Below are 23,500 nucleotides of genomic sequence, written 5' to 3'. Positions count from 1 at the left end.
TGAAGTTCTTTTCAAGAAGGATAAACTCGGAAGGGCAAGCTTGGAAATAAAACGTACAAAATGTCAACAGGACCAGGGATTCCCAGCCAGTCTCCCATGCCGGTACTGGCCCGGCCTCAAGCTGCTTAGTGGCTGCGATCTGACGAGGGCATGCATATTCAGCTTAGAATGGCCGTTGACGGAAGCGTGCCATCTCTGACGTTCTTTTCAAGAAGGATAAACTCGGAAGGGCAAGCTTGGAAAAAAAACGTACAAAATGTCAACAGGACCAGGGATTCCCAGCCAGTCTCCCATGCCGGTACTGGCCCGGCCTCAAGCTGCTTAGCGGCTGCGATCTGACGAGGGCAGGCATATTCAGCTTAGAATGGCCGTTGACGGAAGCGTGCCATCTCTGACGTTTTTTTCAAGAAGGATAAACTCGGAAGGGCAAGCTTGGAAAAAAAACGTACAAAATGTCAACAGGACCAGGGATTCCCAGCCAGTCTCCCATGCCGGTACTGGCCCGGCCTCAGGCTGCTTAGCGGCTGCGATCTGATGAGGGCATGCATATTCAGCTTAGAATGGCCATTGACGGAAGTGTGCCATCTCTGACGTTCTTTTCAAGAAGGATAAACTCGGAAGGGCAAGCTTGGAAATAAAACGTACAAAATGTCAACAGGACCAGGGATTCCCAGCCAGTCTCCCATGCCGGTACTGGCCCGGCCTCAAGCTGCTGCGATCTGACGAGGGCATGCATATTCAGCTTAGAATGGCTGTTGACGGAAGCGTGCCATCTCTGACGTTCTTTTCAAGAAGGATAAACTCGGAAGGGCAAGCTTGGAAAAAAAACATTCAAAATGTCAACAGGACCAGGGATTCCCAGCCAGTCTCCCATGCCAGTACTGGCCCAGCCTCAAGCTGCTTAGCGGCTGCGATCTGACGAAGGCATGCATATTCAGCTTAGAATGGCCGTTGACGGAAGCGTGCCATCTCTGACGTTTTTTTCAAGAAGAATAAACTCGGAAGGGCAAGCTTGGAAAAAAATGTACAAAATGTCAACAGGACCAGGGATTCCCAGCCAGTCTCCCATGCCAGTACTGGCCCGGCCTCAAGCTGCTTAGCGGCTGCGATCTGACGAGGGCAGGCATATTCAGCTTAGAATGGCCGTTGACGGAAGCGTGCCATCTCTGATGTTTTTTTCAAGAAGGATAAACTCGGAAGGGCAAGCTTGGAAAAAAAACGTACAAAATGTCAACAGGACCAGGGATTCCCAGCCAGTCTCCCATGCCGGTACTGGCCCGGCCTCAGGCTGCTTAGCAGCTGCGATCTGACGAGGGCATGCATATTTAGCTTAGAATGGCCATTGACGGAAGTGTGCAGTCTCTGACGTTCTTTTCAAGAAGGATAAACTCGGAAGGGCAAGCTTGGAAATAAAACGTACAAAATGTCAACAGGACCAGGGATTCCCAGCCAGTCTCCCATGCCGGTACTGGCCCGGCCTCAAGCTGCTGCGATCTGACAAGGGCATGCATATTCAGCTTAGAATGGCCATTGACGGAAGTGTGCCATCTCTGACGTTCTTTTCAAGAAGGATAAACTCGGAAGGGCAAGCTTGGAAAAAAAACGTACAAAATGTCAACACGACCAGAGATTCCCAGCCAGTCTCCCATGCCAGTACTGGCCCAGCCTCAAGCTGCTTAGCGGCTGCGATCTGACGAGGGCATGCATATTCAGCTTAGAATGGCCGTTGACGGAAGCGTGCCATCTCTGACGTTCTTTTCAAGAAGGATAAACTCGGAAGGGCAAGCTTGGAAAAAAAACGTACAAAATGTCAACAGGACCAGGGATTCCCAGCCAGTCTCCCATGCCGGTACTGGCCCGGCCTCAAGCTGCTTAGCGGCTGCGATCTGACGAGGGCATGCATATTCAGCTTAGAATGGCCGTTGACGGAAGTGTGCCATCTCTGACGTTCTTTTCAAGAAGCATAAACTCGGAAGGGCAAGCTTGGAAATAAAACGTACAAAATGTCAACAGGACCAGGGATTCCCAGCCAGTCTCCCATGCCGGTACTGGCCCGGCCTCAAGCTGCTTAGCGGCTGCGATCTGACGAGGGAATGCATATTCAGCTTAGAATGGCCGTTGACGGAAGCGTGCCATCTCTGACGTTTTTTTCAAGAAGGATAAACTCGGAAGGGCAAGCTTGGAAAAAAAACGTACAAAATGTCAACAGGACCAGGGATTCCCAGCCAGTCTCCCATGCCGGTACTGGCCCGGCCTCAAGCTGCTTAGCGGCTGCGATCTGACGAGGGCAGGCATATTCAGCTTAGAATGGCCGTTGACGGAAGCGTGCCATCTCTGACGTTTTTTTCAAGAAGGATAAACTCGGAAGGGCAAGCTTGGAAAAAAAACATACAAAATGTCAACAGGACCAGGGATTCCCAGCCAGTCTCCCATGCCGGTACTGGCCCGGCCTCAGGCTGCTTAGCGGCTGCGATCTGACGAGGGCATGCATATTCAGCTTAGAATGGCCATTGACGGAAGTGTGCCATCTCTGACGTTCTTTTCAAGAAGGATAAACTCGGAAGGGCAAGCTTGGAAATAAAACATACAAAATGTCAACAGGACCAGGGATTACCAGCCAGTCTCCCATGCCGGTACTGGCCCGGCCTCAAGCTGCTGCGATCTGACGAGGGCATGCATATTCAGCTTAGAATGGCCATTGACGGAAGTGTGCCATCTCTGACGTTCTTTTCAAGAAGGATAAACTCGGAAGGGCAAGCTTGGAAAAAAAACGTACAAAATGTCAACAGGACCAGGGATTCCCAGCCAGTCTCCCATGCCGGTACTGGCCCGGCCTCAAGCTGCTTAGCAGCTGCGATCTGACGAGGGCATGCATATTCAGCTTAGAATGGCCGTTGACGGAAGCGTGCCATCTCTGACGTTCTTTTCAAGAAGGATAAACTCGGAAGGGCAAGCTTGGAAATAAAACGTACAAAATGTCAACAGGACCAGGGATTCCCAGCCAGTCTCCCATGCCGGTACTGGCCCGGCCTCAAGCTGCTTAGCGGCTGCGATATGACTAGGGCATGCATATTCAGCTTAGAATGGCCGTTGACGGAAGCGTGCCATCTCTGACGTTCTTTTCAAGAAGGATAAACTCGGAAGGGCAAGCTTGGAAAAAAAATGTACAAAATGTCAACAGGACCAGGGATTCCCAGCCAGTCTCCTATGCCGGTACTGGCCCGGCCTCAAGCTGCTTAGCGGCTGCGATGTGACGAGGGAATGCATATTCAGCTTAGAATGGCCGTTGACGGACGCGTGCCATCTCTGACGTTCTTTTCAAGAAGGATAAACTCGGAAGGGCAAGCTTGGAAAAAAAACGTACAAAATGTCAACAGGACCAGGGATTCCCAGCCATTCTCCCATGCCGGTACTGGCCCGGCCTCAAGCTGCTTAGTGGCTGCGATCTGACGAGGGCAGGCATATTCAGCTTAGAATGGCCGTTGACAGAAGCAAGCCATCTCTGACGTTTTTTTCAAGAAGGATAAACTCGGAAGGGCAAGCTTGGAAAAAAAACGTACAAAATGTCAACAGGACCAGGGATTCCCAGCCAGTCTCCCATGCCGGTACTGGGCCGGCCTCCGGCTGCTTAGCGGCTGCGATCTGATGAGGGCATGCATATTCAGCTTAGAAGGGCCATTGACGGAAGTGTGCCATCTCTGACGTTCTTTTCAAGAAGGATAAACTCGGAAGGGCAAGCTTGGAAATAAAACGTACAAAATGTCAACAGGACCAGGGATTCCCAGCCAGTCTCCCATGCTGGTACTGGCCTGGCCTCAAGCTGCTGCGATCTGACGAGGGCATGCATATTCAGCTTAGAATGGCCGTTGACGGAAGCGTGCCATCTCTGACGTTCTTTTCAAGAAGGATAAACTCGGAAGGGCAAGCTTGGAAAAAAAACATACAAAATGTCAACAGGACCAGGGATTCCCAGCCAGTCTCCCATGCCAGTACTGGCCCGGCCTCAAGCTGCTTAGCAGCTGCGATCTGACGAGGGAATGCATATTCAGCTTAGAATGGCCGTTGACGGAAGCGTGCCATCTCTGACGTTCTTTTCAAGAAGGATAAACTCGGAAGGGCAAGCTTGGAAATAAAACGTACAAAATGTCAACAGGACCAGGGATTCCCAGCCAGTCTCCCATGCCGGTACTGGCCCGGCCTCAAGCTGCTTAGCGGCTGTGATCTGACGAGGGCAGGCATATTCAGCTTAGAATGGCCGTTGACGGAAGCGTGCCATCTCTGACGTTTTTTTCAAGAAGGATAAACTCGGAAGGGCAAGCTTGGAAAAAAAACGTACAAAAAGTCAACAGGACCAGGGATTCCCAGCCAGTCTCCCATGCCGGTACTGGCCCGGCCTCAGGCTGCTTAGCGGCTGCGATCTGATGAGGGCATGCATATTCAGCTTAGAATGGCCATTGACGGAAGTGTGCAGTCTCTGACGTTCTTTTCAAGAAGGATAAACTCGGAAGGGCAAGCTTGGAAATAAAACGTACAAAATGTCAACAGGACCAGGGATTCCCAGCCAGTCTCCCATGCCGGTACTGGCCTGGCCTCAAGCTGCTGCGATCTGACAAGGGCATGCATATTCAGCTTAGAATGGCCATTGACGGAAGTGTGCCATCTCTGACGTTCTTTTCAAGAAGGATAAACTCGGAAGGGCAAGCTTGGAAAAAAAACGTACAAAATGTCAACACGACCAGGGATTCCCAGCCAGTCTCCCATGCCGGTACTGGCCCGGCCTCAAGCTGCTTAGCGGCTGCGATCTGACGAGGGCAGGTATATTCAGCTTAGAATGGCCGTTGACGGAAGCGTGCCATCTCTGACGTTTTTTTCAAGAAGGATAAACTCGGAAGGGCAAGCTTGGAAAAAAAACGTACAAAATGTCAACACGACCAGGGATTCCCAGCCAGTCTCCCATGCCAGTACTGGCCCAGCCTCAAGCTGCTTAGCGGCTGCGATCTGACGAGGGCATGCATATTCAGCTTAGAATGGCCGTTGACGGAAGCGTGCCATCTCTGACGTTCTTTTCAAGAAGGATAAACTCGGAAGGGCAAGCTTGGAAAAAAAACGTACAAAATGTCAACAGGACCAGGGATTCCCAGCCAGTCTCCCATGCCGGTACTGGCCCGGCCTCAAGCTGCTTAGCGACTGCGATCTGACGAGGGCATGCATATTCAGCTTAGAATGGCCGTTGACGGAAGTGTGCCATCTCTGACGTTCTTTTCAAGAAGGATAAACTCGGAAGGGCAAGCTTGGAAATAAAACGTACAAAATGTCAACAGGACCAGGGATTCCCAGCCAGTCTCCCATGCCGGTACTGGCCCGGCCTCAAGCTGCTTAGCGGCTGCGATCTGACGAGGGAATGCATATTCAGCTTAGAATGGCCGTTGACGGAAGTGTGCCATCTCTGACGTTTTTTTCAAGAAGGATAAACTCGGAAGGGCAAGCTTGGAAAAAAAACGTACAAAATGTCAACAGGACCAGGGATTCCCAGCCAGTCTCCCATGCCGGTACTGGCCCGGCCACAAGCTGCTTAGCGGCTGCGATCTGACGAGGGCAGGCATATTCAGCTTAGAATGGCCGTTGACGGAAGCGTGCCATCTCTGACGTTTTTTTCAAGAAGGATAAACTCGGAAGGGCAAGCTTGGAAAAAAAACATACAGAATGTCAACAGGACCAGGGATTCCCAGCCAGTCTCCCATGCCGGTACTGGCCCGGCCTCAGGCTGCTTAGCGGCTGCGATCTGACGAGGGCATGCATATTCAGCTTAGAATGGCCATTGACGGAAGTGTGCCATCTCTGACGTTCTTTTCAAGAAGGATAAACTCGGAAGGGCAAGCTTGGAAATAAAACGTACAAAATGTCAACAGGACCAGGGATTCCCAGCCAGTCTCCCATGCCGGTACTGGCTCGGCCTCAAGCTGCTGCGATCTGACGAGGGCATGCATATTCAGCTTAGAATGGCCATTGACGGAAGTGTGCCATCTCTGACGTTCTTTTCAAGAAGGATAAACTCGGAAGGGCAAGCTTGGAAAAAAAACGTACAAAATGTCAACAGGACCAGGGATTCCCAGCCAGTCTCCCATGCCGGTACTGGCCCGGCCTCAAGCTGCTTAGCGGCTGCGATCTGACGAGGGCATGCATATTCAGCTTAGAATGGCCGTTGACGGAAGCGTGCCATCTCTGACGTTCTTTTCAAGAAGGATAAACTCGGAAGGGCAAGCTTGGAAATAAAACGTACAAAATGTCAACAGGACCAGGGATTCCCAGCCAGTCTCCCATGCCGGTACTGGCCCGGCCTCAAGCTGCTTAGCGGCTGCGATCTGACTAGGGCATGCATATTCAGCTTAGAATGGCCGTTGACGGAAGCGTGCCATCTCTGACGTTCTTTTCAAGAAGGATAAACTCGGAAGGGCAAGCTTGGAAAAAAAATGTACAAAATGTCAACAGGACCAGGGATTCCCAGCCAGTCTCCTATGCCGGTACTGGCCCGGCCTCAAGCTGCTTAGTGGCTGCGATCTGACGAGGGCAGGCATATTCAGCTTAGAATGGCCGTTGACGGAAGCGTGCCATCTCTGACGTTTTTTTCAAGAAGGATAAACTCGGAAGGGCAAGCTTGGAAAAAAAACGTACAAAATGTCAACAGGACCAGGGATTCCCAGCCAGTCTCCCATGCCGGTACTGGCCCGGCCTCCGGCTGCGATCTGATGAGGGCATGCATATTCAGCTTAGAAGGGCCATTGACGGAAGTGTGCCATCTCTGACGTTCTTTTCAAGAAGGATAAACTCGGAAGGGCAAGCTTGGAAATAAAACGTACAAAATGTCAACAGGACCAGGGATTCCCAGCCAGTCTCCCATGCTGGTACTGGCCCGGCCTCAAGCTGCTGCGATCTGACGAGGGCATGCATATTCAGCTTAGAATGGCCGTTGACGGAAGCGTGCCATCTCTGACGTTCTTTTCAAGAAGGATAAACTCGGAAGGGCAAGCTTGGAAAAAAAACATACAAAATGTCAACAGGACCAGGGATTCCCAGCCAGTCTCCCATGCCGGTACTGGCCCGGCCTCAAGCTGCTTAGCAGCTGCGATCTGACGAGGGCATGCATATTCAGCTTAGAATGGCCTTTGACGGAAGCGTGCCATCTCTGACGTTCTTTTCAAGAAGGATAAACTCGGAAGGGCAAGCTTGGAAATAAAACGTACAAAATGTCAACAGGACCAGGGATTCCCAGCCAGTCTCCCATGCCGGTACTGGCCCAGCCTCAAGCTGCTTAGCGGCTGCAATCTGACGAGGGCATGCATATTCAGCTTAGAATGGCCGTTGACGGAAGCGTTCCATCTCTGACGTTTTTTTCAAGAAGGATAAACTCGGAAGGGCAAGCTTGGAAAAAAAACGTACAAAATGTCAACAGGACCAGGGATTCCCAGCCAGTCTCCCATGCCGGTATTGGCCCGGCCTCAAGCTGCTTAGCGACTGCGATCTGACGAGGGCATGCATATTCAGCTTAGAATGGCCATTGACGGAAGCGTGCCATCTCTGACGTTCTTTTCAAGAAGGATAAACTCGGAAGGGCAAGCTTGGAAATAAAACGTACAAAATGTCAACAGGACCAGGGATTCCCAGCCAGTCTCCCATGCCGGTACTGGCCCAGCCTCAAGCTGCTTAGCAGCTGCAATCTGACGAGGGCATGCATATTCAGCTTAGAATGGCCATTGACGGAAGTGTGGCATCTCTGACGTTCTTTTCAAGAAGGTTAAACTCGAAAGGGCAAGCTTGGAAATAAAACGTACAAAATGTCAACACGATCAGTGATTCCCAGCCAGTCTCCCATGCCGGTACTGGCCCGGCCTCAAGCTGCTTAGCGGCTGCGATCTGACGAGGGCATGCATATTCAGCTTAGAATGGCCGTTGACGGAAGCGTGCCATCTCTGACGTTCTTTTCAAGAAGGATAAACTCGGAAGGGCAAGCTTGGAAAAAAAACGTACAAAATGTCAACAGGACCAGGGATTCCCAGCCAGTCTCCCATGCCGGTACTGGCCCGGCCTCAAGCTGCTTAGCGGCTGCGATCTGACGAGGGCAGGCATATTCAGCTTAGAATGGCCGTTGACGGAAGCGTGCCATCTCTGACGTTTTTTTCAAGAAGGATAAACTCGGAAGGGCAAGCTTGGAAAAAAAACGTACAAAATGTCAACAGGACCAGGGATTCCCAGCCAGTCTCCCATGCCGGTACTGGCCCGGCCTCAAGCTGCTTAGCGGCTGCGATCTGACAAGGGCATGCATATTCAGCTTAGAATGGCCGTTGACGGAAGCGTGCCATCTCTGACGTTCTTTTCAAGAAGGATAAACTCGGAAGGGCAAGCTTGGAAATAAAACGTCAACAGGACCAGGGATTCCCAGCCAGTCTCCCATGCCGGTACTGGCCCGGCCTCAAGCTGCTTAGCGGCTGCGATGTGTCGAGGGAATGCATATTCAGCTTAGAATGGCCGATGATGGAAGCGTGCCATCTCTGACGTTTTTTTCAAGAAGGATAAACTCGGAAGGGCAAGCTTGGAAAAAAAACATACAGAATGTCAACAGGACCAGGGATTCCCAGCCAGTCTCCCATGCCGGTACTGGCCCGGCCTCAAGCTGCTTAGAGGCTGCGATCTGACGAGGGAACGCATATTCAGCTTAGAATGGCCGTTGACGGAAGCGTGCCATCTCTGACGTTTTTTTCAAGAAGGATAAACTCGGAAGGGCAAGCTTGGAAATAAAACGTACAAAATGTCAACAGGACCAGGGATTCCCAGCCAGTCTCCCATGCCGGTACTGGCCCGGCCTCAAGCTGCTTAGCGGCTGCGATGTGACGAGGGCATGCATATTCAGTTTAGAATGGCCGTTGACGGAAGCGTGCCATCTCTGACGTTCTTTTCAAGAAGGATAAACTCGGAAGGGCAAGCTTGGAAAAAAAAACGTACAAAATGTCAACAGGACCAGGGATTCCCAGCCAGTCTCCCATGCCGGTACTGGCCCGGCCTCAAGCTGCTGCGATCTGACGAGGGCATGCATATTCAGCTTAGAATGGCCGTTGACGGAAGCGTGCCATCTCTGACGTTCTTTTCAAGAAGGATAAACTCGGAAGGGCAAGCTTGGAAATAAAACGTACAAAATGTCAACAGGACCAGGGATTCCCAGCCAGTCTCCCATGCCGGTACTGGCCCGGCCTCAAGCTGCATAGCGGCTGCGATCTGACGAGGGCATGCATATTCAGCTTAGAATGGCCGTTGACAGAAGCGTGCCATCTCTGACGTTCTTTTCAAGAAGGATAAACTCGGAAGGGCAAGCTTGGAAATAAAACGTACAATATGTCAACAGGACCAGGGATTCCCAGCCAGTCTCCCATGCCGGTACTGGCCCGGCCTCAAGCTGCTTAGCGGCTGCGATCTGACGAGGGGATGCATATTCAGCTTAGAATGGCCGTTGACGGAAGCGTCCCATCTCTGACGTTCTTTTCAAGAAGGATAAACTCGGAAGGGCAAGCTTGGAAATAAAACGTACAAAATGTCAACAGGACCAGGGATTCCCAGCCAGTCTCCCATGCCGGTACTGGCCCAGCCTCAAGCTGCTTAGCAGCTGCGATGTGACGAGGGTATGCATATTCAGCTTAGAATGGCTGTTGACGGACGCGTGCCATCTCTGACGTTCTTTTCAAGAAGGATAAACTCGGAAGGGCAAGCTTGGAAAAAAAACGTACAAAATGTCAACAGGACCAGTGATTCCCAGCCAGTCTCCCATGCCGGTACTGGCCCGGCCTCAAGCTGCTTAGCAGCTGCGATCTGACGAGGGCAGGCATATTCAGCTTAGAATGGCCGTTGACGGAAGCGTGCCATCTCTGACGTTTTTTTCAAGAAGGATAAACTCGGAAGGGCAAGCTTGGAAAAAAAACGTACAAAATGTCAACAGGACCAGGGATTCCCAGCCAGTCTCACATGCCGGTACTGGCCCAGCCTCAGGCTGCTTAGCAGCTGCGATCTGACGAGGGCATGCATATTTAGCTTAGAATGGCCATTGACGGAAGTGTGCAATCTCTGACGTTCTTTTCAAGAAGGATAAACTCGGAAGGGCAAGCTTGGAAATAAAACGTACAAAATGTCAACAGGACCAGGGATTCCCAGCCAGTCTCCCATGCCGGTACTGGCCCGGCCTCAAGCTGCTGCGATCTGACAAGGGCATGCATATTCAGCTTGGAATGGCCATTGACGGAAGTGTGCCATCTCTGACGTTCTTTTCAAGAAGGATAAACTCGGAAGGGCAAGCTTGGAAAAAAAACGTACAAAATGTCAACACGACCAGGGATTCCCAGCCAGTCTCCCATGCCAGTACTGGCCCAGCCTCAAGCTGCTTAGCGGCTGCGATCTGACGAGGGCATGCATATTCAGCTTAGAATGGCCGTTGACCGAAGCGTGCCATCTCTGACGTTCTTTTCAAGAAGGATAAACTCGGAAGGGCAAGCTTGGAAATAAAACGTCAACAGGACCAGGGATTCCCAGCCAGTCTCCCATGCCGGTACTGGCCCGGCCTCAAGCTGCTGCGATCTGACGAGGGCATGCATATTCAGCTTAGAATGGCCGTTGACGGAAGCGTGCCATCTCTGACGTTCTTTTCAAGAAGGATAAACTCGGAAGGGCAAGCTTGGAAAAAAAACATACAAAATGTCAACAGGACCAGGCATTCCCAGCCAGTCTCCCATGCCGGTACTGGCCCGGCCTCAAGCTGCTTAGCGGCTGCGATCTGACGAGGGCATGCATATTCAGCTTAGAATGGCCATTGACGGAAGCGTGCCATCTCTGACGTTCTTTTCAAGAAGGATAAACTCGGAAGGGCAAGCTTGGAAATAAAACGTACAAAATGTCAACAGGACCAGGGATTCCCAGCCAGTCTCCCATGCTGGTACTGGCCCGGCCTCAAGCTGCTTAGCGGCTGCGATCTGACGAGAGCATGCATATTCAGCTTAGAATGGCCGTTGACAGAAGCGTGCCATCTCTGACGTTCTTTTCAAGAAGGATAAACTCGGAAGGGCAAGCTTGGAAAAAAAATGTACAAAATGTCAACAGGACCAGGGATTCCCAGCCAGTCTCCTATGCCGGTACTGGCCCGGCCTCAAGCTGCTTAGCGGCTGCGATGTGACGAGGGAATGCATATTCAGCTTAGAATGGCCGTTGACGGACGCGTGCCATCTCTGACGTTCTTTTCAAGAAGGATAAACTCGGAAGGGCAAGCTTGGAAAAAAAACGTACAAAATGTCAACAGGACCAGGGATTCCCAGCCAGTCTCTCATGCCGGTACTGGCCCGGCCTCAAGCTGCTTAGTGGCTGCGATCTGACGAGGGCAGGCATATTCAGCTTAGAATGGCCGTTGACAGAAGCGTGCCATCTCTGACGTTTTTTTCAAGAAGGATAAACTCGGAAGGGCAAGCTTGGAAAAAAAACGTACAAAATGTCAACAGGACCAGGGATTCCCAGCCAGTCTCCCATGCCGGTACTGGCCCGGCCTCAAGCTGCTTAGCGGCTGCGATCTGACGAGGGAATGCATATTCAGCTTAGAATGGCCGTTGACGGAAGCGTGCCATCTCTGACGTTTTTTTCAAGAAGGATAAACTCGGAAGGGCAAGCTTGGAAAAAAAACGTACAAAATGTCAACAGGACCAGGGATTCCCAGCCAGTCTCCCATGCCGGTACTGGCCCGGCCTCAAGCTGCTTAGCGGCTGCGATCTGACGAGGGCAGGCATATTCAGCTTAGAATGGCCGTTGACGGAAGCGTGCCATCTCTGACGTTTTTTTCAAGAAGGATAAACTCGGAAGGGCAAGCTTGGAAAAAAAACATACAAAATGTCAACAGGACCAGGGATTCCCAGCCAGTCTCCCATGCCGGTACTGGCCCGGCCTCAAGCTGCTTAGCGGCTGCGATCTGACGAGGGAATGCATATTCAGCTTAGAATGGCCGTTGACGGAAGCGTGCCATCTCTGACGTTTTTTTCAAGAAGGATAAACTCGGAAGGGCAAGCTTGGAAAAAAAACGTACAAAATGTCAACAGGACCAGGGATTCCCAGCCAGTCTCCCATGCCGGTACTGGCCAGGCCTCAAGCTGCTTAGCGGCTGCGATCTGACGAGGGCAGGCATATTCAGCTTAGAATGGCCGTTGACGGAAGTGTGCCATCTCTGACGTTTTTTTCAAGAAGGATAAACTCGGAAGGGCAAGCTTGGAAAAAAAACATACAAAATGTCAACAGGACCAGGGATTCCCAGCCAGTCTCCCATGCCGGTACTGGCCCGGCCTCAGGCTGCTTAGCGGCTGCGATCTGACGAGGGCATGCATATTCAGCTTAGAATGGCCATTGACGGAAGTGTGCCATCTCTGACGTTCTTTTCAAGAAGGATAAACTCGGAAGGGCAAGCTTGGAAATAAAACGTACAAAATGTCAACAGGACCAGGGATTCCCAGCCAGTCTCCCATGCCGGTACTGGCCCGGCCTCAAGCTGCTGCGATCTGACGAGGGCATGCACATTCAGCTTAGAATGGCCATTGACGGAAGTGTGCCATCTCTGACGTTCTTTTCAAGAAGGATAAACTCGGAAGGGCAAGCTTGGAAAAAAAACATACAAAATGTCAACAGGACCAGGGATTCCCAGCCAGTCTCCCATGCCGGTACTGGCCCGGCCTCAAGCTGCTTAGCGGCTGCGATCTGACGAGGGCATGCATATTCAGCTTAGAATGGCCGTTGACGGAAGCGTGCCATCTCTGACGTTCTTTTCAAGAAGGATAAACTCGGAAGGGCAAGCTTGGAAATAAAACGTACAAAATGTCAACAGGACCAGGGATTCCCAGCCAGTCTCCCATGCCGGTACTGGCCCGGCCTCAAGCTGCTTAGCGGCTGCGATCTGACTAGGGCATGCATATTCAGCTTAGAATGGCCGTTGACGGAAGCGTGCCATCTCTGACGTTCTTTTCAAGAAGGATAAACTCGGAAGGGCAAGCTTGGAAAAAAAATGTACAAAATGTCAACAGGACCAGGGATTCCCAGCCAGTCTCCTATGCCGGTACTGGCCCGGCCTCAAGCTGCTTAGCGGCTGCGATGTGACGAGGGAATGCATATTCAGCTTAGAATGGCCGTTGACGGACGCGTGCCATCTCTGACGTTCTTTTCAAGAAGGATAAACTCGGAAGGGCAAGCTTGGAAAAAAAACGTACAAAATGTCAACAGGACCAGGGATTCCCAGCCAGTCTCCCATGCCGGTACTGGCCCGGCCTCAAGCTGCTTAGTGGCTGCGATCTGACGAGGGGAGGCATATTCAGCTTAGAATGGCCGTTGACAGAAGCGTGCCATCTCTGACGTTTTTTTCAAGAAGGATAAACTCGGAAGGGCAAGCTTGGAAAAAAAACATACAAAATGTCAACAGGACCAGGGATTCCCAGCCAGTCTCCCATGCCGGTACTGGCCCGGCCTCAGGCTGCTTAGCGGCTGCGATCTGACGAGGGCATGCATATTCAGCTTAGAATGGCCATTGACGGAAATGTGCCATCTCTGACGTTCTTTTCAAGAAGGATAAACTCGGAAGGGCAAGCTTGGAAATAAAACGTACAAAATGTCAACAGGACCAGGGATTCCCAGCCAGTCTCCCATGCCGGTACTGGCCCGGCCTCAAGCTGCTGCGATCTGACGAGGGCATGCATATTCAGCTTAGAATGGCCATTGACGGAAGTGTGCCATCTCTGACGTTCTTTTCAAGAAGGATAAACTCGGAAGGGCAAGCTTGGAAAAAAAACGTACAAAATGTCAACAGGACCAGGGATTCCCAGCCAGTCTCCCATGCCGGTACTGGCCCGGCCTCAAGCTGCTTAGCGGCTGCGATCTGACGAGGGCATGCATATTCAGCTTAGAATGGCCGTTGACGGAAGCGTGCCATCTCTGACGTTCTTTTCAAGAAGGATAAACTCGGAAGGGCAAGCTTGGAAATAAAACGTACAAAATGTCAACAGGACCAGGGATTCCCAGCCAGTCTCCCATGCCGGTACTGGCCCGGCCTCAAGCTGCTTAGCGGCTGCGATCTGACTAGGGCATGCATATTCAGCTTAGAATGGCCGTTGACGGAAGCGTGCCATCTCTGACGTTCTTTTCAAGAAGGATAAACTCGGAAGGGCAAGCTTGGAAAAAAAATGTACAAAACGTCAACAGGACCAGGGATTCCCAGCCAGTCTCCTATGCCGGTACTGGCCCGGCCTCAAGCTGCTTAGCGGCTGCGATGTGACGAGGGAATGCATATTCAGCTTAGAATGGCCGTTGACGGACGCGTGCCATCTCTGACGTTCTTTTCAAGAAGGATAAACTCGGAAGGGCAAGCTTGGAAAAAAAACGTACAAAATGTCAACAGGACCAGGGATTCCCAGCCAGTCTCCCATGCCGGTACTGGCCCGGCCTCAAGCTGCTTAGTGGCTGCGATCTGACGAGGGCAGGCATATTCAGCTTAGAATGGCCGTTGACAGAAGCGTGCCATCTCTGACGTTTTTTTCAAGAAGGATAAACTCGGAAGGGCAAGCTTGGAAAAAAAACGTACAAAATGTCAACAGGACCAGGGATTCCCAGCCAGTCTCCCATGCCGATACTGGCCCGGCCTCCGGCTGCTTAGCGGCTGCGATCTGATGAGGACATGCATATTCAGCTTAGAAGGGCCATTGACGGAAGTGTGCCATCTCTGACGTTCTTTTCAAGAAGGATAAACTCGGAATGGCAAGCTTGGAAATAAAACGTACAAAATGTTAACAGGACCAGGGATTCCCAGCCAGTCTCCCATGCTGGTACTGGCCCGGCCTCAAGCTGCTGCGATCTGACGAGGGCATGCATATTCAGCTTAGAATGGCCGTTGACGGAAGCGTGCCATCTCTGACGTTCTTTTCAAGAAGGATAAACTCGGAAGGGCAAGCTTGGAAAAAAAACGTACAAAATGTCAACAGGACCAGGGATTCCCAGCCAGTCTCCCATGCCGGTACTGGCCCGGCCTCAAGCTGCTTAGCGGCTGCGATCTGACGAGGGCATGCATATTCAGCTTAGAATGGCCGTTGACGGAATTGTGCCATCTCTGACGTTCTTTTCAAGAAGGATAAACTCGGAAGGGCAAGCTTGGAAATAAAACGTACAAAATGTCAACAGGACCAGGGATTCCCAGCCAGTCTCCCATGCCGGTACTGGCCCGGCCTCAAGCTGCTTAGCGGCTGCGATCTGACGAGGGAATGAATATTCAGCTTAGAATGGCCGTTGACGGAAGCGTGCCATCTCTGACGTTTTTTTCAAGAAGGATAAACTCGGAAGGGCAAGCTTGGAAAAAAAACGTACAAAATGTCAACAGGACCAGGGATTCCCAGCCAGTCTCCCATGCCGGTACTGGCCCGGCCTCAAGCTGCTTAGCGGCTGCGATCTGACGAGGGCAGGCATATTCAGCTTAGAATGGCCGTTGACGGAAGCGTGCCATCTCTGACGTTTTTTTCAAGAAGGATAAACTCGGAAGGGCAAGCTTGGAAAAAAAACATACAAAATGTCAACAGGACCAGGGATTCCCAGCCAGTCTCCCATGCCGGTACTGGCCCGGCCTCAGGCTGCTTAGCGGCTGCGATCTGACGAGGGCATGCATATTCAGCTTAGAATGGCCATTGACGGAAGTGTGCCATCTCTGACGTTCTTTTCAAGAAGGATAAACTCGGAAGGGCAAGCTTGGAAATAAAACGTACAAAATGTCAACAGGACCAGGGATTCCCAGCCAGTCTCCCATGCCGGTACTGGCCCGGCCTCAAGCTGCTGCGATCTGACGAGGGCATGCATATTCAGCTTAGAATGGCCATTGACGGAAGTGTGCCATCTCTGACGTTCTTTTCAAGAAGGATAAACTCGGAAGGGCAAGCTTGGAAAAAAAACGTACAAAATGTCAACAGGACCAGGGATTCCCAGCCAGTCTCCCATGCCGGTACTGGCCCGGCCTCAAGCTGCTTAGCGGCTGCGATCTGACGAGGGCATGCATATTCAGCTTAGACTGGCCGTTGACGGAAGCGTGCCATCTCTGACGTTCTTTTCAAGAAGGATAAACTCGGAAGGGCAAGCTTGGAAATAAAACATACAAAATGTCAACAGGACCAGGGATTCCCAGCCAGTCTCCCAGCCAGTCTCCCATGCCGGTACTGGCCCGGCCTCAAGCTGCTTAGCGGCTGCGATCTGACTAGGGCATGCATATTCAGCTTAGAATGGCCGTTGACGGAAGCGTGCCATCTCTGACGTTCTTTTCAAGAAGGATAAACTCGGAAGGGCAAGCTTGGAAAAAAAATGTACAAAATGTCAACAGGACCATGGATTCCCAGCCAGTCTCCTATGCCGGTACTGGCCCGGCCTCAAGCTGCTTAGCGGCTGCGATGTGACGAGGGAATGCATATTCAGCTTAGAATGGCCGTTGACGGACGCGTGCCATCTCTGACGTTCTTTTCAAGAAGGATAAACTCGGAAGGGCAAGCTTGGAAAAAAAAACGTACAAAATGTCAACAGGACCAGGGATTCCCAGCCAGTCTCCCATGCCGGTACTGGCCCGGCCTCAAGCTGCTTAGTGGCTGCGATCTGACGAGGGCAGGCATATTCAGCTTAGAATGGCCGTTGACAGAAGCGTGCCATCTCTGACGTTTTTTTCAAGAAGGATAAACTCGGAAGGGCAAGCTTGGAAAAAAAACGTACAAAATGTCAACAGGACCAGGGATTCCCAGCCAGTCTCCCATGCCGGTACTGGCCCGGCCTCCGGCTGCTTAGCGGCTGCGATCTGATGAGGGCATGCATATTCAGCTTAGAAGGGCCATTGACGGAAGTGTGCCATCTCTGACGTTCTTTTCAAGAAGGATAAACTCGGAAGGGCAAGCTTGGAAATAAAACGTACAAAATGTCAACAGGACCAGGGATTCCCAGCCAGTCTCCCATGCTGGTACTGACCCGGCCTCAAGCTGCTGCGATCTGACGAGGGCATGCATATTCAGCTTAGAATGGCCGTTGACGGAAGCGTGCCATCTCTGACGTTCTTTTCAAGAAGGATAAACTCGGAAGGGCAAGCTTGGAAAAAAAACATACAAAATGTCATCAGGACCAGGGATTCCCAGCCAGTCTCCCATGCCAGTACTGGCCCGGCCTCAAGCTGCTTAGCAGCTGCGATCTGACGAGGGCATGCATATTCAGCTTAGAATGGCCGTTGACGGAAGCGTGCCATCTCTGACGTTCTTTTCAAGAAGGATAAACTCGGAAGGGCAAGCTTGGAAATAAAACGTACAAAATGTCAACAGGACCAGGGATTCCCAGCCAGTCTCCCATGCCGGTACTGGCCCGGCCTCAAGCTGCTTAGCGGCTGCGATCTGACGAGGGAATGCATATTTAGCTTAGAATGGCCGTTGACGGAAGCGTGCCATCTCTGACGTTCTTTTCAAGAAGGATAAACTCGGAAGGGCAAGCTTGGAAAAAAAACGTACAAAATGTCAACAGGACCAGGGATTCCCAGCCAGTCTCCCATGCCGGTACTGGCCCGGCCTCAAGCTGCTTAGCGGCTGCGATCTGACGAGGGCAGGCATATTCAGCTTAGAATGGCCGTTGACGGAAGCGTGCCATCTCTGACGTTTTTTTCAAGAAGGATAAACTCGGAAGGGCAAGCTTGGAAAAAAAAACGTACAAAATGTCAACAGGACCAGGGATTCCCAGCCAGTCTCCCATGCCGGTACTGGCCCGGCCTCAAGCTGCTTAGCGGCTGCGATCTGACGAGGGCAGGCATATTCAGCTTAGAATGGCCGTTGATGAAAGCGTGCCATCTCTGACGTTTTTTTCAAGAAGGATAAACTCGGAAGGGCAAGCTTGGAAAAAAAACATACAAAATGTCAACAGGACCAGGGATTCCCAGCCAGTCTCCCATGCCGGTACTGGCCCGGCCTCAGGCTGCTTAGCGGCTGCGATCTGACGAGGGCATGCATATTCAGCTTAGAATGGCCATTGACGGAAGTGTGCCATCTCTGACGTTCTTTTCAAGAAGGATAAACTCGGAAGGGCAAGCTTGGAAATAAAACGTACAAAATGTCAACAGGACCAGGGATTCCCAGCCAGTCTCCCATGCCGGTACTGGCCCGGCCTCAAGCTGCTGCGATCTGACGAGGGAATGCATATTCAGCTTAGAATGGCCATTGACGGAAGTGTGCCATCTCTGACGTTCTTTTCAAGAAGGATAAACTCGGAAGGGCAAGCTTGGAAAAAAAACTTACAAAATGTCAACAGGACCGGGGATTCCCAGCCAGTCTCCCATGCCGGTACTGGCCCGGCCTCAAGCTGCTTAGCGGCTGCGATCTGACGAGGGCATGCATATTCAGCTTAGACTGGGGGTTGACGGAAGCGTGCCATCTCTGACGTTCTTTTCAAGAAGGATAAACTCGGAAGGGCAAGCTTGGAAATAAAACGTACAAAATGTCAACAGGACCAGGGATTCCCAGCCAGTCTCCCATGCCGGTACTGGCCCGGCCTCAAGCTGCTTAGCGGCTGCGATCTGACTAGGACATGCATATTGAGCTTAGAATGGCCGTTGACGGAAGCGTGCCATCTCTGACGTTCTTTTCAAGAAGGATAAACTCGGAAGGGCAAGCTTGGAAAAAAAATGTACAAAATGTCAACAGGACCAGGGATTCCCAGCCAGTCTCCTATGCCGGTACTGGCCCGGCCTCAAGCTGCTTAGCGGCTGCGATGTGACGAGGGAATGCATATTCAGCTTAGAATGGCTGTTGACGGACGCGTGCCATCTCTGACGTTCTTTTCAAGAAGGATAAACTCGGAAGGGCAAGCTTGGAAAAAAAACGTACAAAATGTCAACAGGACCAGGGATTCCCAGCCAGTCTCCCATGCCGGTACTGGCCCGGCCTCAAGCTGCTTAGTGGCTGCGATCTGACGAGGGCAGGCATATTCAGCTTAGAATGGCCGTTGACAGAAGTGTGCCATCTCTGACGTTTTTTTCAAGAAGGATAAACTCGGAAGGGCAAGCTTGGAAAAAAAACGTACAAAATGTCAACAGGACCAGGGATTCCCAGCCAGTCTCCCATGCCGGTACTGGCCCGGCCTCCGGCTGCTTAGCGGCTGCGATCTGATGAGTGCATGCATATTCAGCTTAGAAGGGCCATTGACAGAAGTGTGCCATCTCTGACGTTCTTTTCAAGAAGGATAAACTCGGAAGGGCAAGCTTGGAAATAAAACATACAAAATGTCAACAGGACCAGGGATTCCCAGCCAGTCTCCCATGCTGGTACTGGCCCGGCCTCAAGCTGCTGCGATCTGACGAGGGCATGCATATTCAGCTTAGAATGGCCGTTGACGGAAGCGTGCCATCTCTGACGTTCTTTTCAAGAAGGATAAACTCGGAAGGGCAAGCTTGGAAAAAAAACATACAAAGTGTCAACAGGACCAGGGATTCCCAGCCAGTCTCCCATGCCAGTACTGGCCCGGCCTCAAGCTGCTTAGCAGCTGCGATCTGAAGAGGGCATGCATATTCAGCTTAGAATGGCCGTTGACGGAAGCGTGCCATCTCTGACGTTCTTTTCAAGAAGGATAAACTCGGAAGGGCAAGCTTGGAAATAAAACGTACAAAATGTCAACAGGACCAGGGATTCCCAGCCAGTCTCCCATGCCGGTACTGGCCCGGCCTCAAGCTGCTTAGCGGCTGCGATCTGACGAGGGCATGCATATTCAGCTTAGAATGGCCGTTGACGGAAGCGTGCCATCTCTGACGTTCTTTTCAAGAAGGATTAACTCGGAAGGGCAAGCTTGGAAAAAAAACGTACAAAATGTCAACAGGACCAGGGATTCCCAGCCAGTCTCCCATGCCGGTACTGGCCCGGCCTCAAGCTGCTTAGCGGCTGCGATCTGACGAGGGCAGGCATATTCAGCTTAGAATGGCCGTTGACGGAAGCGTGCCATCTCTGACGTTTTTTTCAAGAAGGATAAACTCGGAAGGGCAAGCTTGGAAAAAAAACGTACAAAATGTCAACAGGACCAGGGATTCCCAGCCAGTCTCCCATGCCGGTACTGGCCCGGCCTCAGGCTGCTTAGCGGCTGCGATCTGATGAGGGCATGCATATTCAGCTTAGAATGGCCATTGACGGAAGTGTGCCATCTCTGACGTTCTTTTCAAGAAGGATAAACTCGGAAGGGCAAGCTTGGAAATAAAACGTACAAAATGTCAACAGGACCAGGGATTCCCAGCCAGTCTCCCATGCCGGTACTGGACCGGCCTCAAGCTGCTGCGATCTGACGAGGGCATGCATATTCAGCTTAGAATGGCCGTTGACGGAAGCGTGCCATCTCTGACGTTCTTTTCAAGAAGGATAAACTCGGAAGGGCAAGCTTGGAAAAAAAACATTCAAAATGTCAACAGGACCAGGGATTCCCAGCCAGTCTCCCATGCCGGTACTGGCCCGGCCTCAAGCTGCTTAGCGGCTGCGATCTGACGAGGGCATGCATATTCAGCTTAGAATGGCCGTTGACGGAAGCGTGCCATCTCTGACGTTCTTTTCAAGAAGGATAAACTCGGAAGGGCAAGCTTGGAAATAAAACGTACAAAATGTCAACAGGACCAGGGATTCCCAGCCAGTCTCCCATGCCGGTACTGGCCCGGCCTCAAGCTGCTTAGCGGCTGCGATCTGATGAGGGCATGCATATTCAGCTTAGAATGGCCGTTGACGGAAGCGTGCCATCTCTGACGTTTTTTTCAAGAAGAATAAACTCAGAAGGGCAAGCTTGGAAAAAAATGTACAAAATGTCAACAGGACCAGGGATTCCCAGCCAGTCTCCCATGCCAGTACTGGCCCGGCCTCAAGCTGCTTAGCGGCTGCGATCTGACGAGGGCAGGCATATTCAGCTTAGAATGGCCGTTGACAGAAGCGTGCCATCTCTGACGTTTTTTTCAAGAAGGATAAACTCGGAAGGGCAAGCTTGGAAAAAAAACGTACAAAATGTCAACAGGACCAGGGATTCCCAGCCAGTCTCCCATGCCGGTACTGGCCCGGCCTCAGGCTGCTTAGCAGCTGCGATCTGACGAGGGCATGCATATTTAGCTTAGAATGGCCATTGACGGAAGTGTGCAATCTCTGACGTTCTTTTTAAGAAGGATAAACTCGGAAGGGCAAGCTTGGAAATAAAACGTACAAAATGTCAACAGGACCAGGGATTCCCAGCCAGTTTCCCATGCCGGTACTGGCCCGGCCTCAAGCTGCTGCGATCTGACAAGGGCATGCATATTCAGCTTAGAATGGCCATTGACGGAAGTGTGCCATCTCTGACGTTCTTTTCAAGAAGGATAAACTCGGAAGGGCAAGCTTGGAAAAAAAACGTACAAAATGTCAACACGACCAGGGATTCCCAGCCAGTCTCCCATGCCAGTACTGGCCCAGCCTCAAGCTGCTTAGCGGCTGCGATCTGACGAGGGCATGCATATTCAGCTTAGAATGGCCGTTGACGGAAGCGTGCCATCTCTGACGTTCTTTTCAAGAAGGATAAACTCAGAAGGGCAAGCTTGGAAATAAAACGTACAAAATGTCAACAGGACCAGGGATTCCCAGCCAGTCTCCCATGCCGGTACTGGCCCGGCCTCAAGCTGCTGCGATCTGACGAGGGCATGCATATTCAGCTTAGAATGGCCGTTGACGGAAGCATGCCATCTCTGACGTTCTTTTCAAGAAGGATAAACTCGGAAGGGCAAGCTTGGAAAAAAAACATACAAAATGTCAACAGGACCAGGGATTCCCAGCTAGTCTCCCATGCCGGTACTGGCCCGGCCTCAAGCTGCTTAGCGGCTGCGATCTGACGAGAGCATGCATATTCAGCTTAGAATGGCCGTTAACGGAAGCGTGCCATCTCTGACGTTCTTTTCAAGAAGGATAAACTCGGAAGGGCAAGCTTGGAAATAAAACGTACAAAATGTCAACAGGACCAGGGATTCCCAGCCAGTCTCCCATGCCGGTACTGGCCCGGCCTCAGGCTGCTTAGCGGCTGCGATCTGAGGAGGGCATGCATATTCAGCTTAGAATGGCCATTGACGGAAGTGTGCCATCTCTGACGTTCTTTTCAAGAAGGATAAACTCGGAAGGGCAAGCTTGGAAATAAAACGTACAAAATGTCAACAGGACCAGGGATTCCCAGGCAGTCTCCCATGCCGGTACTGGCCCGGCCTCAAGCTGCTGCGATCTGACGAGGGCATGCATATTCAGCTTAGAATGGCCATTGACGGAAGTGTGCCATCTCTGACGTTCTTTTCAAGAAGGATAAACTCGGAAGGGCAAGCTTGGAAAAAAAACGTACAAAATGTCAACAGGACCAGGGATTCCCAGCCAGTCTCCCATGCCGGTACTGGCCCGGCCTCAAGCTGCTTAGTGGCTGCGATGTGACGAGGGCATGCATATTCAGCTTAGAATGGCCGTTGACGGACGCGTGCCATCTCTGACGTTCTTTTCAAGAAGGATAAACTCGGAAGGGCAAGCTTGGAAAAAAAACGTACAAAATGTCAACAGGACCAGGGATTCCCAGCCAGTCTCCCATGCCGGTACTAGCCCGGCCTCAAGCTGCTTAGTGGCTGCGATCTGACGAGGGCAGGCATATTCAGCTTAGAATGGCCGTTGACGGAAGCGTGCCATCTCTGACGTTCTTTTCAAGAAGGATAAACTCGGAAGGGCAAGCTTGGAAATAAAACGTACAAAATGTCAACAGGACCAGGGATTCCCAGCCAGTCTCCCATGCCGGTACTGGCCCAGCCTCAAGCTGCTTAGCGGCTGCAATCTGACGAGGGCATGCATATTCAGCTTAGAATGGCCGTTGACGGAAGCGTGCCATCTCTGACGTTTTTTTCAAGAAGGATAAACTCGGAAGGGCAAGCTTGGAAAAAAAACGTACAAAATGTCAACAGGACCAGGGATTCCCAGCCAGTCTCCCATGCCGGTACTGGCCCGGCCTCAAGCTGCTTAGCGACTGCGATCTGACGAGGGCATGCATATTCAGCTTAGAATGGCCATTGACGGAAGCGTGCCATCTCTGACGTTCTTTTCAAGAAGGATAAACTCGGAAGGGCAAGCTTGGAAATAAAACGTACAAAATGTCAACAGGACCAGGGATTCCCAGCCAGTCTCCCATGCCGGTACTGGCCCAGCCTCAAGCTGCTTAGCAGCTGCAATCTGACGAGGGCATGCATATTCAGCTTAGAATGGCCATTGACGGAAGTGTGCCATCTCTGACGTTCTTTTCAAGAAGGTTAAACTCGAAAGGGCAAGCTTGGAAATAAAACGTACAAAATGTCAACACGATCAGTGATTCCCAGCCAGTCTCCCATGCCGGTACTGGCCCGGCCTCAAGCTGCTTAGCGGCTGCGATCTGACGAGGGCATGCATATTCAGCT

General features: G+C 51.5%; 34 pseudogenes; all 34 read right to left on the bottom strand.

The window, feature by feature from the left end:
- Positions 1-61: 61 nt before the first annotated feature.
- On the bottom strand, positions 62-180 carry LOC141051832 (5S ribosomal RNA; annotated as a pseudogene).
- Positions 181-257: 77 nt separating this feature from the next.
- Positions 258-376, bottom strand: LOC141058214 (5S ribosomal RNA; annotated as a pseudogene).
- A 656-nt stretch (positions 377-1,032) lies between these two features.
- Positions 1,033-1,151, bottom strand: LOC141055841 (5S ribosomal RNA; annotated as a pseudogene).
- Positions 1,152-1,808: 657 nt separating this feature from the next.
- LOC141054690 (5S ribosomal RNA) lies at positions 1,809-1,927 on the bottom strand (annotated as a pseudogene).
- Positions 1,928-2,200: 273 nt separating this feature from the next.
- On the bottom strand, positions 2,201-2,319 carry LOC141058211 (5S ribosomal RNA; annotated as a pseudogene).
- A 461-nt stretch (positions 2,320-2,780) lies between these two features.
- On the bottom strand, positions 2,781-2,899 carry LOC141056501 (5S ribosomal RNA; annotated as a pseudogene).
- Positions 2,900-4,144: 1,245 nt separating this feature from the next.
- Positions 4,145-4,263, bottom strand: LOC141051374 (5S ribosomal RNA; annotated as a pseudogene).
- A 461-nt stretch (positions 4,264-4,724) lies between these two features.
- On the bottom strand, positions 4,725-4,843 carry LOC141058781 (5S ribosomal RNA; annotated as a pseudogene).
- A 273-nt stretch (positions 4,844-5,116) lies between these two features.
- LOC141055494 (5S ribosomal RNA) lies at positions 5,117-5,235 on the bottom strand (annotated as a pseudogene).
- A 273-nt stretch (positions 5,236-5,508) lies between these two features.
- LOC141059185 (5S ribosomal RNA) lies at positions 5,509-5,627 on the bottom strand (annotated as a pseudogene).
- A 461-nt stretch (positions 5,628-6,088) lies between these two features.
- Positions 6,089-6,207, bottom strand: LOC141054679 (5S ribosomal RNA; annotated as a pseudogene).
- A 273-nt stretch (positions 6,208-6,480) lies between these two features.
- Positions 6,481-6,599, bottom strand: LOC141051837 (5S ribosomal RNA; annotated as a pseudogene).
- A 1,430-nt stretch (positions 6,600-8,029) lies between these two features.
- On the bottom strand, positions 8,030-8,148 carry LOC141058208 (5S ribosomal RNA; annotated as a pseudogene).
- Positions 8,149-9,777: 1,629 nt separating this feature from the next.
- On the bottom strand, positions 9,778-9,896 carry LOC141059169 (5S ribosomal RNA; annotated as a pseudogene).
- A 1,032-nt stretch (positions 9,897-10,928) lies between these two features.
- Positions 10,929-11,047, bottom strand: LOC141058347 (5S ribosomal RNA; annotated as a pseudogene).
- A 273-nt stretch (positions 11,048-11,320) lies between these two features.
- On the bottom strand, positions 11,321-11,439 carry LOC141055553 (5S ribosomal RNA; annotated as a pseudogene).
- A 273-nt stretch (positions 11,440-11,712) lies between these two features.
- On the bottom strand, positions 11,713-11,831 carry LOC141058201 (5S ribosomal RNA; annotated as a pseudogene).
- A 273-nt stretch (positions 11,832-12,104) lies between these two features.
- Positions 12,105-12,223, bottom strand: LOC141058365 (5S ribosomal RNA; annotated as a pseudogene).
- Positions 12,224-12,684: 461 nt separating this feature from the next.
- LOC141054668 (5S ribosomal RNA) lies at positions 12,685-12,803 on the bottom strand (annotated as a pseudogene).
- A 1,049-nt stretch (positions 12,804-13,852) lies between these two features.
- LOC141054657 (5S ribosomal RNA) lies at positions 13,853-13,971 on the bottom strand (annotated as a pseudogene).
- Positions 13,972-14,440: 469 nt separating this feature from the next.
- LOC141057993 (5S ribosomal RNA) lies at positions 14,441-14,559 on the bottom strand (annotated as a pseudogene).
- Positions 14,560-15,020: 461 nt separating this feature from the next.
- LOC141054646 (5S ribosomal RNA) lies at positions 15,021-15,139 on the bottom strand (annotated as a pseudogene).
- Positions 15,140-15,412: 273 nt separating this feature from the next.
- Positions 15,413-15,531, bottom strand: LOC141058193 (5S ribosomal RNA; annotated as a pseudogene).
- A 1,062-nt stretch (positions 15,532-16,593) lies between these two features.
- Positions 16,594-16,712, bottom strand: LOC141057985 (5S ribosomal RNA; annotated as a pseudogene).
- Positions 16,713-17,565: 853 nt separating this feature from the next.
- LOC141058190 (5S ribosomal RNA) lies at positions 17,566-17,684 on the bottom strand (annotated as a pseudogene).
- Positions 17,685-17,762: 78 nt separating this feature from the next.
- On the bottom strand, positions 17,763-17,881 carry LOC141058984 (5S ribosomal RNA; annotated as a pseudogene).
- A 1,049-nt stretch (positions 17,882-18,930) lies between these two features.
- Positions 18,931-19,049, bottom strand: LOC141057977 (5S ribosomal RNA; annotated as a pseudogene).
- Positions 19,050-19,706: 657 nt separating this feature from the next.
- On the bottom strand, positions 19,707-19,825 carry LOC141054635 (5S ribosomal RNA; annotated as a pseudogene).
- A 77-nt stretch (positions 19,826-19,902) lies between these two features.
- On the bottom strand, positions 19,903-20,021 carry LOC141058187 (5S ribosomal RNA; annotated as a pseudogene).
- Positions 20,022-20,482: 461 nt separating this feature from the next.
- Positions 20,483-20,601, bottom strand: LOC141054613 (5S ribosomal RNA; annotated as a pseudogene).
- Positions 20,602-20,678: 77 nt separating this feature from the next.
- LOC141059112 (5S ribosomal RNA) lies at positions 20,679-20,797 on the bottom strand (annotated as a pseudogene).
- A 76-nt stretch (positions 20,798-20,873) lies between these two features.
- LOC141055775 (5S ribosomal RNA) lies at positions 20,874-20,992 on the bottom strand (annotated as a pseudogene).
- Positions 20,993-21,837: 845 nt separating this feature from the next.
- LOC141058663 (5S ribosomal RNA) lies at positions 21,838-21,956 on the bottom strand (annotated as a pseudogene).
- A 657-nt stretch (positions 21,957-22,613) lies between these two features.
- Positions 22,614-22,732, bottom strand: LOC141059118 (5S ribosomal RNA; annotated as a pseudogene).
- Between the last annotated feature and the right edge of the window lie 768 nt (positions 22,733-23,500).

This window comes from Dendrobates tinctorius, unplaced genomic scaffold, assembly GCF_039654945.1.
Source record: "Dendrobates tinctorius isolate UK_male_01 unplaced genomic scaffold, ASM3965494v1 ptg000011l, whole genome shotgun sequence".
NCBI lineage: Eukaryota > Metazoa > Chordata > Amphibia > Anura > Dendrobatidae > Dendrobates > Dendrobates tinctorius.
Note: the sequence above shows the minus strand (reverse complement) of the source record. Positions and strands in the feature narration are given on the sequence as shown.